We start from the raw sequence: 12360 nt of genomic DNA, 5'->3' as shown, positions 1-12360 counted from the left end.
GTCTATATCCGATTACCTTATCATGGTCTTGAACAAGATTATGGAGATTTTCGAGGACATAAAACATTTAGATCTTTATTGGGGTGGCGTTTAACAGATAAATAGTGAAGCTTGTGCAAAAAATAAAAAAAATAGGAACTGATCATGTAGCCCCAAGAAGCGACTATTGAGAAACACGTGTTGGCTGTTTTTCTTTTCTTCTCAATTAATATAATTGATGACTTTGGTGTTCAGATCATGATGTGATGGGAACGTTGCAACTCATTGGAATGTGAAAACATTAAGTTAATATAGAGCTTTTTAAATAGCGGATCAAAGCCTGGTATTATTGAAGAATATATGTTTTACAGAACCCAAGCCTGGCCTAGAATCGATTTTGTGTTTAGGGATGATAAGTAGAAAAATACATGTTATTGTTCATTACCAATTTACTACCGTAACTTTCAAAGCAACGTATGTTCAGTGCAGCTCACTTAAGCTATTCCGGTAGATTTCTTGCACATTGATCCTGTCATCAGCAAAATGTTAGGGAAATAAAAAAAAATGACTCACGACTTCGAAGTTAGCCCTTTTACTATGTGCCTGTTTAGTAATCATGTTCCTATCCAGAGATAAAATGTTTTTACAGGTTTTGAGATAAGACACTTATGTATAGCTGGTATGCATCTAGCAGTGTAAAAACATACGCATGTATATGTGGGATTCCTTGCTCAACACTTTGCTTTTCCCATTGTTTACTGGATCCACCTAGAATACATATACGGATTCCTTACTCCTGTGTGAGAAAATGTTTACCTTTCAGGGAAGTTGGCAAAAACATTTAAAATGGCCATTTTCCCTAATATGTTCTAGTCAATTAAACAAGAGAACAGGGATTTGCCAACCACTAAAGAATTCATTGTGAAGAGCAGAATCCAAAAATGTTTGTGGCATTCTTAACTGTCACCCAGGAGGTTATAGATAAACAAACAATATGCTCCCAAAATCACCGTTTCTACTGGGCATCAGTCTGAAAACTCTAATCTCATCTGCTTCTTAGTTAATCCTTGCTGGAAACCTGAACAATACTAAAAATCTCTACATGTTTTCTAAATCTTGCAGACTAAGGAGGTAGTGTGGTTTCACACTTCCCAAGGAATGAGTCTTCCATTAGCAAGTACGATGGGAGAAGTCACTGCCTTACCAGTAAACGGTATTATTTCAAAATCAATAGGAGTGAGGTCTGCATTGCAACAATAGGCCATAGTCCTGCTGAATTTTAAAATGTCTTTTTTATTTTTCCAAGTGGTCCATGGTTGTCATTACTCTCCTGAAGAGAAACCCATAAACAAGCATTTCACTGATTGTTCCTTGTAAAACTACCAGCATGCATTGCATTGCATTGCATTATGGTGGCCATAGGCCCCGTGGGTTCTCCAAACCTGAAAATATCTACCCCACAATCGGAAGACCCAGGAAAATCTGCATTTATGTCCAGCCTTACCAGTGGCATATTTCTAGAAGGTTTCCTGGCCATTGCACCCAGAGGAGAGAGGCCTGCAATGCTTCAATAAACTTCTACAGAACTCTAATACATATGTCTGTTGGTAGTTTGTGTGGCTGTAGATAAACATGCTCTGCATACACCTGCCCCTGGACTCGGACATTGCAAGCTGTTGTTCCAAAGAAGTCTTGATCCGCATGATGCTTTGTGACCCATCCCATAGTTGGGAATGTGTACTGCCTATGGTAAAACTCGTTCAACTACACTCTCGACATAAGGGGTGCAGTCTTGCTACCTGAAGTGGGTGGGTCTCTTTCTCCCCTTGGTTTCCGGGGCACTGAAATCTATCACCATGAGACCCTATGGGTGATTAGCTGCGCTCTACAAATCCTTGATTGATTGACTGATCTCCAGGTGGGGCTGGTTTGTTGGGACACCAGAAGATCTAGTATCCACTTCTTCCTTGGGCTGAACAGATCTGTTTCCCTGGACATGTCTGTCGCTTCTTCCGTTGATTGTCTTTCTCCGCCATCAGGTTGGAGCATTTACCATCGGGGCTCTGAGACTTTACATTCAAATTCCTTTCTTCGGGCTCTTGTGGCTCTCTTTGACTCTTATTGTTGAGAAAGACTGCTCTGTATCTATAGTTCGGTTCTATATCATTACACTTTGACCATAAGGAACTGGGACTTTCACAACAGTATTCAAAGAGCCTGTGCGCTTCGAGGGGTCTGAGCTCCTCTTTTGATCTTTGACACAGGAGAATGTGGAAGTACAGAATGTGATGGAATGGACGCCTTCAGGAAATGCCTCAATGCAATGCTAAATTTAGTCTCACTTTGTTTGTTCGGTTTTAAGAGATGGGTACCGGGCTCACATCAGGATGCAGCGACAGTTGACTGAAGAAGTCCCAGACATCTTCAGGGAAGCAGATCCATCCAGCATGTAGGAAGAGGATTATATTGGATCTTCTGGCGGCCTACCTCACCAGCCCAGCTGAGGGGTCATCGATTTTTATTGGCTTCGAAGCTGAGGAATAGGAGGTGGAAGAAGAGATCCCATCCACTTAAGCTAGCAAGAATACACTCAGGGTCAGAAGTATGGTCAAACTTGAGAATTACCCTAAACCCAAGGCCACTGGAATTATGCATCATGAGGGCGCCAATTTAGGTTGCAGAGTTTAGTACATTACACGGCAGGAAAAGGCAAATTATGCAGCTCATTTTATAATATAACTTCATTATTTCAACATTTTTAAATGTTAGAACACTGTCCGGGTAGTGGTTGCGCCTCGTTAGTACCATTTTAATACCCAGGCATAGCAATAAGTAACAAAAAGGTGACCAGACCAGTTTTGTACAAGGCCTTTCACTGCACAGCAGCACATGTTGCTGCACTCTTAGTAACTTTTGAACTGTTTGAGCTAGAAACATTTTTTTTGTTAAAATCTGCAGATTATGCGACGGATGATGGATTATGTGGCAAATGCTGCCAAAATCTAATTATGTGAAAATCTCTGAAGCCGTCCAATCCCAGTGGCCCTGCATAAGCCTCACTCGAGGCCATACGCTGAGAAAGACCGCTGATTTCAAGAGTGTCTGGCATTCAACCCAGTGTATACAAAACTGCCATTACCAGGGACTCTGTTGCCATTGAGCTCCAGTTGAAACCGAGGGAATGTAAAGAGGATCCACCAATGAGCATCGTCCCTCACCAGCCTTTGAGGGCGAATAGATGTTCCAGCTCCAAAACATCTTGACAACCTTACACTCCAAAGGTACCGTTGGCATCTCCAACCACTCCAAAAGGCCGGTCCGTGGAAAGTTGCAGGAGGAGCCAGACGAGAGACCAAACGGATATTTATTTATCTCGTACCGGTAAGATTTCCTCCAAGGTATCCTCACCAAAAGCTAGAGGCTTGGCAAAGAAAAAGGAGGCCTTCTTTTGAAGAGGAGCCTTCATCAGACATCCTCCTTGGATCCAACACCCACACCCAAAGACTTAGAGAATTGGCTACCAGCCTTTTTTGTTTTAATCCACCTCCTCCTTCCTCTCTGCATCTCTTCATTCTCCTCTCTAACCCACACCACCTCCACCACACTCAGCTCAGTGGTCACTACAGTCCTACTCTGATACAGGCAATCCCTACAACCCTGTGTTCGAGTAGAAAACTTCCTTTCATCCCCTAGCCTACAGAGGTCCTCTCTGTGGGCTATGACATTGATCTGCACAGAATCCAGACCTTGACCACTATCCAGTTAAAGTTCTAGTGGGGTACATTGTACCACAGGGTTACCCAATGGGTGGCTGCCTTACATATGGTGGATATGTAAGTAATCCCAGAGAAGGACGAGTTTCCTGTTGGACTGTCCAAATCCAAGCTGCCTGTGCAGTTCCTCCCTACACTCAAGGGCATATATAAATCCACTTTAAACACCCTGACAAAACTAATATGGTTGAGAAGAAATTTATATCCCTACGTCATACTTAAAGAGCCATGTCCTCTGGCCACATTGGTGGAACATTTTGCCCATAAATAGGCCTCAGCTAAGGCTACAGGTGATGCATGACCACCTGGTAAGGAGAATACGAGTACTAATGTGTCATGGAAAAGGTAGTAGTAAGAGCAGCTACCTATTGGTGAATCTGGCAAAGACTAGGGCCAAGTCCGCAAATCTGGTAGTCACCTTATATTTTTTTGGGTGAGCGAACCCCCCGGCCCCTGAAAAAGGGCATGCAGGGGTGTCCAGACAATAGCTTGCTGATTTACCTCATTAATAGTCACCACAACTTCCATCCAAAAGGCTACCAGGGTCAGGCAGGACCACACCATGTGGAGCATCTCGGCTCCTTGCTCCTCGCATCTAGGGCAGTTTGTTCCGCTGCCCCAAATGTCCCAAGGATCTTTCCTGGAGTGAGGTAGGCTCTGTGCAATATGTAGAAATTGATAAATCGAAACCTTACATTTTTGGACACTATGCGTAGGATAAGGTCTGTAATTTGAGTTGCAATGTCAGTGTCTGATTTCTCCTGCAGGTCAGTTAGGGGTGTGATGATATCTGCTCTCAGGGCTTGGTAAAGGCAAGTAACTTAACTACTCTAATCTGTCCAGTTGTTGTTCAAAGGGTCTGGTAGCAGAGGTGGACAGACAGTTCAGACACTCAATGCCCCCAAGGGGTGTGCAAGGTAACATCCACTGTGCAGCGCAACAGAAACTGTCTCAAGGGCATCTCGAAGGTTGTGGAGAAATCATTGAATGCCAGCCACTCTCCGTCCCGAAATAGGTCCCCCATCTGGGTCACCCTGAATGCTGACCAGTCCACCAGGCCCGCAGTGCCCTCTCTCTGAACACTGTCTCCAACCCCACCAAGGGTACACCTTGGGAATAGGGCCTCGGAACACGGGTCCACTGAAGGCAGCACAGCCAACAATGATAGATCACCTGGAGGACCATAGGACCTCCACAAAGCAGTCGCATGGGGACCAGTAAGAGCTTAAATAGCATCTGGCTACTGGGAATTGAGCCCCGATACCACTATCTTGATCCATTTGATTGTGCAATCATTGATTAAACCATTGGATCTGTGCCACCAGATGGTAGGCTTTCATAACCAAAGCCACCAGTCCTTCCCCTCCTCTGTGGATCACTGTAGTTTAGACATCGCCACCCGATGACTGCCCTCTTCCCATGCGAGCTCCAATAGGATCAAATTCAGTTCCTGAAATACATTGTCCCACAGAGATAGGCCAAATTGTCATTGTGTATCACAGGGCCCATTAGGCCCAAATTGATGAAGAACCTAAATGTGATTCCACAGTATGAGAATAGGCAGCAAGGAAAAAAGTAGAGAAGTTGTGAGAATGCCAACATCTTGGCCACAACTATTCTCCCCACCACTGATAGCAGCAAGGATTGCTAAATTTAACATTTAACATTGGTCCGGAGAGCCCTGTCAGTTGCAACAATATTGCCATCTAGTAGGTCATGTGAACTATGGTAGATCTTGAAACCCAGGTATTGTAGAACTATCTTCCCAGGTAAACCCATACAGCTCATGAGGCCGGAATGCGCCACCCAAAAGCGGGAACAGATTAGACTTCTTCCAGATAATACAAAGCTCCAATACATTTCCAAATCACTCCAAGAGCGAGATAGCCCCCAGAAGATCAGTTTCTATATTACGCAGGAACAGAAGCATGTCGTCTGCGCACAGGGTGATATGATGGGATGAGCCTTGCACATCTAGGCTCTGATAGGACTCCCCAGCCCACGCCCTACTAGCAAAAGGCTAGACAGCTATCGTAAACAACAGTGGGAAAAGCGGGCATCCCTGTCTTATGTCCCACCCCATGACATATGGACCAGATATTGCGCTCCTGGTGCAAATCCTGGCCCTGGGCGCTGAGCAAAGGTGCCAATTCACCATCATGTTATAGAAGAAGTCCCAGAACAAACTATCAAGTGCTTTTCAATGTCAATTGCCACTACCCCATCCCTAAGTTTATTTGGGATATCCACCTCGATAAGCGACAGAGCCTGCGGATCTTGTTAGCTGTGTTCGCCCTGGTATAAATCCAGCTTCATTGGCATGGATTAGTGTTCTTATGTAGGGTAGGAGACGGGTGGCCAGGATTCTGCTAAGAATTTTGTAATCCATATTTGACATATACAGCGGGCAATAGGCTCGGACATCCTGAGGGGGCGACCAGGCTTCAGGAGCTGAACAACCAGTGCTTTGTTGGCAGAGATAGGCAGCTGACCCACCCCGTGGGCTGCCATATACAGGGCGACTAGCCTCAGTGCTAGATCAGCAGCATATGTTGCATAAAACTCTACCAGTAGGCCATTGGTTCCCGGGACTTTGCCCCAGGCTCAGGCCTTGATTGCCACTCTTACTTCCTGTACTGTTATTGCACTGCCCAAATCTTCTACCTCACCCCTTACAGCATTGTCAGCTCATTGCCAGCTCAATGGGGTTTAGATATTCATCAGATTCCCAAGAGGACATGTTTGTGAGTGGAGCATACATGGATATATACTACTCATCAAATACTATCCTGGCAGTATAATCGTTCACCCCTGTAAGAGTCCACTCCCATGATCAGGGAGTCTCTGGACGTGGGGTTGGCCAGCCAGGTTAGTAGTACCCCTGCCTTTTATCCCTGAGTGTGAACGCGAATCACGTATTCATGATGGTCGAAGCATTATAAACTGCCAGTTGTTCCCTGGCATCTAAAAGCTGCTGCTTCAGGCCTGGATTCCCAGGTCTGGCTATCTCCAGATCCCGCACCACCCGTTCGTAGGACTGTAGTTCCCTTAGTCGTGCACACCTGACACCCACCACTCCTGCGATGCACCATTCCCTTATGTCTGCCTTAAAGGCATCACACTCATCTAGAGGTGAAGTGGTAGTATTTATGTTGTCTTTGAAATAGTTGGTGATGGCCTCTCCAATGAACTGGTGAAAGACTGGGTCCACTAGTGTCCCGACCCGGAGGTGCCAGTCTGGTATACACGGAGCGCTCCCTGTGCCAGTCCAAAGAGAGTAGCACCAGGCTATGGTCTGAGACCCTCGAGGATCACCCCAGGGACCCCGAGGAGGCATAGGAAAGCATCTAGATGCATATGAAAGCATCTAGTTTGTGCATACTTAAGAAGAAAGAATAATACCTCGCTCCTGGGTGCAGACTTCGCCATGAGTCCCAACTTCTGCTGCCACAGTACAAACTGCCATGCAGTACGGGTAACTGGGGAAATCACCTAACGGGGGGGGGAGCAATCCAAGATTAGATTGGCCACTATAATGTAGTCTCCACCTAATATTATGCTCTGGGTCAAGTATGTGGACAGGTCTCTGTGATGAACCCACCCTGGTCTGTATTGGGAGCGTATACCCCGATTATGGTTGTTACGGCCCGCTTAACACCCTCTCACCACATCATATCTAACAACCGTTAGGCTCTATTAACTCATGGGTCTTCTGGAAGGGCACCCACAGTGAATCCACAGCAGTAGCCCCCTACAGAATGTGGAGTATGATGTAGAATAGAGCTGCTCTGTCCATCTCTTACGCAAAGCCTTCCTCGCCAATGCAGCCACATGTGCCCCTCGCTGCCTCAGGTAAGCATGAACCTTTTAACTTTTGGCCATATTGTTGAGCCCCCTGACCTTCCATATGATAAAATTGTAGTTGAGGGCGGGTGCCATATGGGAGGATCAAAGCAGGACAGCCCATCCTGGGCCCAGAGTCCCATGTTTTGAGAACACACCATATGGAATCCCAGAACAGTTGATGGAGGCACCCCAACACACATATCCTACATACCGACTAACAACCCAACTCCCCAACCTCAGGACAAGAGGCAAACATTTTCCCATCCAAACTAGAAAAAACACTGTCAACACGTGCATTCGTCACAAGCCTAAGTATCAAGGCGTGGGCGAGTGCACCAGTCAAACCGCCTCCCAGCCTCTCATTGCGCAATCCAGGCAACTAGCAGGGTATAAGCACCCATAGGTTGCCCCTCTGTAAGTTCTCCCCTCATTCAAACCTGGCTCCCGCTGGATACTCATCGAAGTCAATGCACCAAGTGCCCCATCACCACTCAATGCGATCATATATTGTCATTAGATAGTCCAAGGGTACCGTGGTAGGAGATCCTCCGAGGCATGGGTGGAATCTGAATCTCGGTCTGACTCTGAGGTCGAGTCATTGTCATCAATAGTGGAAGGGGCGGAAGGCTACTCCACTAAGGGCCACCACCGCTTCCACCCCTTGTTGTTCATGCAAAGCTTAGGAGTCGACAGGGCCATCACCTCACTCTTCAGTGTCTTCTTCCTGGAGGGTCATCGGGCCATCTATTGATTCTCTATCACGGTGGACTCACCTGCCCGGGGAAGCCAGTCAATACAATCCCATACTTGTAATCGGGAAGTGAAAAACTGTACTTCCCCACATGTTACTTAGAGTTGAGCCAGGAACAGCTGGCATAAGAGAAGCCCTCCTCAGTAATCAGCAATCCCCATGGGCAGCGCCCTCAGGGTGAGTGAGGCAAACTTCCATACCAGTCGCAACAGCTCTGCTTCACCTCGGTGAATCTGTTCCAGTCTAGAAGATTATCAGGGCCCAGTTCATCACCACCCCATGTGGGTCCATATGGGTCCACATATGTAATCAGTTGCCCAATGCACGCATCTCTCAATAGGCCTAGGCCGGGCTGGGGGGTAGGCGGATGCGGGAACCAGGGAGGAGCACTCCACTACACCTCAAGTAGTGTTCTGGTGGGCAGCAATGGCATGCCAGGTGGAATACTATGGAATGGGGCCACAAATGAGAGGGGAGGTGTCATCAGTTCCTCCCACATGTGCCACTGCCATCCAGAGACCCCAGGTCACCACCTCCCTTACTCATAATTCCTGGGGGAGCAGGCAGTGCCCTGTGCCTCTCAAGGGCGGCCTCTCCAATCGTTCCTGCGTTGCCGCATCTCCGGCTACCACCTGCTCGCCTCTCTGCAGTATCTTCTTCCAAGTCCAAAGTAGGTATGTGGCTTCAGGGCAATATTAGGGCCCTTCCTGTGATTATGGGCCATCGGGCCCCCTGCTGCCAAGCCAAGAAAATGCAGCTGCCGGCAGGGGGGCCAGATCCGCTTGTTGCGGCACATTTCCTGATGCTGCTGGGCTGCCATACTCAGCTCAGTCCTGAGTGGCCCTGTCTCCGTGGCCTCTAGCTTGCCTCCTCAGTGTCTGCAAGCGTGGTATCTGTTGCGGATAGGATGCTATTTGGGTGCCCTGATGCCGTTCGGGAGTCTCCTGCCTCCACCATGGGCCTCCTAGGGTCTCACAGCCTCTGACTCAGCTTGGCCGGGCCGATTGCGGCCACGGGTCCCGGGTCACACAGCCATCTTGCCTCTCAAGCTCACGGTTCCTTGCAGTCACACAGATGCTCTGTGCTCAACAGTCTCGCAAAAAAACCCTACTTCGGGCTCAGGATTACGTTTAGCACCACCTCTCTATAAAATACAGGGGTGATGCAGGCATTGATATCATTGGATGGCCCTGGAATTTGGCATCCTGCTCTATCAGCACCAAACCACGCCCGCCACATTGGCACAAACTTGTTTAGATTAAGATACAAACTAACAAAGATGTTTGGGGTTCTCCACCAAAGACCAGTAGGAAAATGTAGCATCAAAGTCCATATTTTAAGGTCACCAGTGTCTTGTTTCAAGGGACAAGGACATTCGTCAACAAGGAGCTTTTTTTGCAGTCAAAACTGTCAGGTTGAGTTAAGATTTCAGTCTGGATGTTGTAACCGTGGTTTGTTCCCCTTTTGGATTTCGTAATACTAGCTTGTTTTACCAACATGTGGAGTATTCCCTCCACATACCAGAGAGAAGGAAGAGGTGACTTTTTTTGTGATTGAAGGGTCACACGCCCGTTCGCTGAAAAAAAAACAGCACTGTTAGAAGCAGAGTAACATGTTTACTGCAGTACACTGTATCAATCACCTCATGGGTACCAAAGGTTAATAGAAGATGAGCCTGATGCCATGACCAGTCCTGTTGGTCATAAAGAACAAGTTACTTAACTTTGGTAATGCTTTTTGGATGCTTCTGAATACTTCAAATGCGGCAACATTCCAAATAAATTTTTCTTTCTAGCTCTCTACGTCGACGAGGACGTCACAATAGAACGGCTCTGCAAGCGACTCCGTCTGATGTCATCAGAGCCATAAGAAGTCCTCACCGGCGTCCTGATGTCAGTTTCACCTACTTTTTTTTTTAGCCTTCGAGGCCACATTGCAGACACAGCATGTGCGAACTCAACTTAAGGATTTATACACATTTATATATAAACATACATTTTGTATGTACAATTTGCAACATATATTTAATGTACATAACAATTTCCTTCTTGGTATATTCAGACAGGCAACGGGGAGGCGGGTGATTCAGTGAAGAATCCACAGGTATTTACTGTATCCACTAGAAAAAGCATTACCAAAGGAAAGTAACTTCTTCTTCTGATGGATACATCTATCTGTGGATTCCTCACCTTTTGAATAGAGTTTTAAAGCAGTCCCACACTTGGAGGTGGGTGCCTGTCTGCCTGTAATAGAAATCCTGTAGCAGTGACCCGGCAAAATGGCTACCCCCTCCTCACTTCTGAGTCCAAGCAGTAATGTTTTGTGAAAGTGTGGCGGAAAGCCCAGGTTGCTGCCTTGCATAGGTCACCTCTAGCCAAAGTAGCACACTTAACCCTGGTCAAATGAGCTCTAATACCCTCAGGAGGATCTTTCTTTGCTAGTGCATAATATAATTTGATGCAAAGGATGACCCATCTTGACAATGTTCTTTTGTGGATGGCTTTGCCCTTCATCTTGCCTACGTAGCCAATGGACAGCTGATCGTCAGTCCTAATTTTGCTCGTCCCGTCCATTCAGAAGCTCAACGGTCTCTTTGGATCCAGACGATGCAGCCTTTCCTCCTCCTTTGAGGGATGGGGAGGAGGGTAAAAGGACGAAAGGGTGATGGACTGTACCAAATGAAAAGAAGTCACTACCTTTGGTAGGAAAGCAGCCCTGGGTCTCAAAACCACCTTGTTGGCATGGAAAGTACTAACACTCAGAACTTGAAGCTCACTAACAAGTCTAGCCAACGTGATTGTTACCAGGAAAACAGTCTATATTGTAAGGAGCATTAATGGGAAACTATGTAATGGCTCACATGGTGTACCCATCAGGTATGATAAAACCAAATTTAAATTCCACTGAGGCATTATAAATGGAGTTGGAGGAAACATATTAGTCAAACCTTTAAGAAACATTAAAACAATACGGGACTTAAACAAAGTGGGTTGGTCAGGTAAACAAATAGATGCAAACAATGCAGACAAATAGCCCTTCACCGTCGCAAATGCACAACCTTGCTGTGCGAAGGAAATAGCAAATTGCAAAACATTGGACAAGTGGTCCTTTAAAGGGTCAACATGTCTGTCCTTACACCATTTGACAAATGTAGCCCATCTACCAGCATAGGCAGTTTTGGTGGAGTGTTTCCTGGCCGATAAAATAACATCCACCACTTAAGGGGGTAGAGAAAAGGAATTCAGGTTTCCCTGTTCAATCCCCATGTATGGAGGAGCAGGCTCTGGAGGTGGGGGTGTAGAACCCACCCCTGCGACAGCGAGAGGTTTGCCCTGTGAGGGAGACAGAGCGGAGGGCACAATAAGGGCTGAAGGAGGACTGTGTACCACACCCTTCTCTGCCAATCCGGAGCTATCCATATGACTGGGCCTGGTCATGGCAAATCTTCCTCAGAACCCGAGAAATCAAGAGTATAGGGGGAAACACGTAAAGTAACCGGTAGCTCAAGCTCAATAGAAACGAGTCCCCCAGCATTCCCTGCATTGGATACTTGAGGCTGCACAACAACAGGCAGTGCATGTTATTGTGACTGGCAAATAGGTCTATCTGAGGCATCCCCATAACTGGAAGACATGAAGAACCCATTCCGGATGGAGACGCCACTCGTGGTCGGCTAAAAAGTGCCAGCTGAGACTGTCCGCACACACATTGAGAACTCTGGCCAACTGGTTTGCTACTGTGCAAATTCGATGGTCCTGAGCCCAGGACTAGAGTCGTATAACCTCTCTGCAGGGAAGATACAACCCTACTCCCTGTTTGTTGATGTACCACTTTGCGGTAGTGGTGTCTGTCAAGACTTGTACCGACTGACCTCAAATGGAAGGGAGGAAGGCCTTGAGAGCCAGACATATCGCCCGCAACTCCAGCAGATTGATATGAAACATCTATACTCCCGAGACCAAAGACCCTTGATCTCCAGATCCCCCTTATGCGCTCCCCACCCTAGAGTGG

This window comes from Pleurodeles waltl, chromosome 10, assembly GCF_031143425.1.
Source record: "Pleurodeles waltl isolate 20211129_DDA chromosome 10, aPleWal1.hap1.20221129, whole genome shotgun sequence".
Lineage (NCBI taxonomy): Eukaryota > Metazoa > Chordata > Amphibia > Caudata > Salamandridae > Pleurodeles > Pleurodeles waltl.
The sequence above is the reverse complement of the archived record's forward strand: the minus strand, read 5'-3'. Positions refer to the sequence as shown.